Here is a 1,496-nt window from a genome sequence, read left to right as displayed (position 1 = left end):
TGAGACAATTTAAATCAGTATGATTAAATTTGTAAGGCATTAGACTCAGGTGCATCAGACAAAATTTCAATCATATATAAATGTGACTATAAAGGCATTTATTATCTGTAATATTTTATATAGAGGAGACACGTGGATTGTCTATAGACATGTAGGCTATGATATATAGTCTGGAGCATGAGAAGTTGAAGAGACAAATTAATCAAGAATTATTAGAGAATAAAGAATGGTGATATAGACACACCATTCAATGAATCACAATTTTCATGTATACACTTTTTTTCAAATATATGAAATACACTTCTACTGTGCTCTTAAGATGAATATATGTTCCATTATGTTCTCATTAAAGAATATTCTTTATTCCCACACTGGCCTTGGAATCCTACTCAATATATTCCTTCTTTTGTATATTGTCATAATCCTAGTTCACAGACCTAAACCAGTGGACATGATCTCCTGTCAACTTTCCTTCATACACATAATGATTCTCACTGGAGAAAATATTTGGCTTGCAGATATATTTGAGTTAGTAAGCATTGAGATTGACATCAAATGTAAGGCAACTTTTTACACAAGTAGGGTGATGAGAGGCCTCTCTATCTGTATCACCTGCCTACTTTGTGTGTTCCAGGCTGTCACAATTAGTCCTAGTACCTCTTTTCTGGCAAAAGTTAAACATAAACTAAGAAAACATGTGGTCAATGCTTTATTTTATATTTGGTTTTTCAATTTGCCTCTCAGTAGTGACATGATATTCTATGTTGGTAGTTTTATCAATGTTAATGAGACTAAGCACTTGAGGTCACTAAATCCTGTTCACTCTTCCCTGGGAAGTATGTCATTAGGGGATTACTTTTTACACTCTCATGGTCCAGAGATGTGTTCCTTGTAGTAGTCATACTGACCATGAGTGTAAGCATGGTGATTATCTTGCAGAGAAATCAGAGGCAATGAAAGCGCCTTCATAGCGTCACTCACTTGAGCTCATCCCCTGAGAAAAAAAGCCATCCAGACCATCTTGCTGTGGTACTTTTCCTGTGGTCATGTACTGGGTGGACTTCATCATCTCAACCACCTCAGTCCTGTCATCAGTGTATGACTCAGTCATTCTGACTGTTCAGAAGTTTGTGATGTGTGCCTATCCCACAATTACTCCTTTGGTACAAATCAGTTTTTACAATAGAATCAGTGTACTGAAAAACTTTCAGTCAAAGTGCCACTAGATTTTATAAAAATGATTTTTTCTTTTCTTTTAAATATAATTCACTGATTTCTATTTATATGTATAAGTGTTATACCATATGCATGTGTGCATTTCTGATGCTCACAAAAGTCAGAAGAGGTTATGGGTTCCCTGAAAATGCAGTTTCAGACTGTTTGTGCCATACTGTTATAACCTCAGTAATAGTATTTTTCTAAGTTACAGATTCTTCTTAAACTTCAATTGTTCAAGTAGCAAAGTGACTATCTTCATGATTCAAATAAAGTTTGTG

At 34.8% G+C, this 1,496-nt stretch overlaps 1 pseudogene; it reads left to right on the top strand.

The window, feature by feature from the left end:
• Positions 1–319: 319 nt before the first annotated feature.
• On the top strand, positions 320–1,226 carry LOC117721028 (putative vomeronasal receptor-like protein 4; annotated as a pseudogene).
• The last annotated feature ends 270 nt before the right edge of the window (positions 1,227–1,496 follow it).

This window comes from Arvicanthis niloticus, chromosome 15 (genome assembly GCF_011762505.2).
Source record: "Arvicanthis niloticus isolate mArvNil1 chromosome 15, mArvNil1.pat.X, whole genome shotgun sequence".
In the NCBI taxonomy this organism is placed as follows: domain Eukaryota; kingdom Metazoa; phylum Chordata; class Mammalia; order Rodentia; family Muridae; genus Arvicanthis; species Arvicanthis niloticus.
Note: the sequence above shows the minus strand (reverse complement) of the source record. Positions and strands in the feature narration are given on the sequence as shown.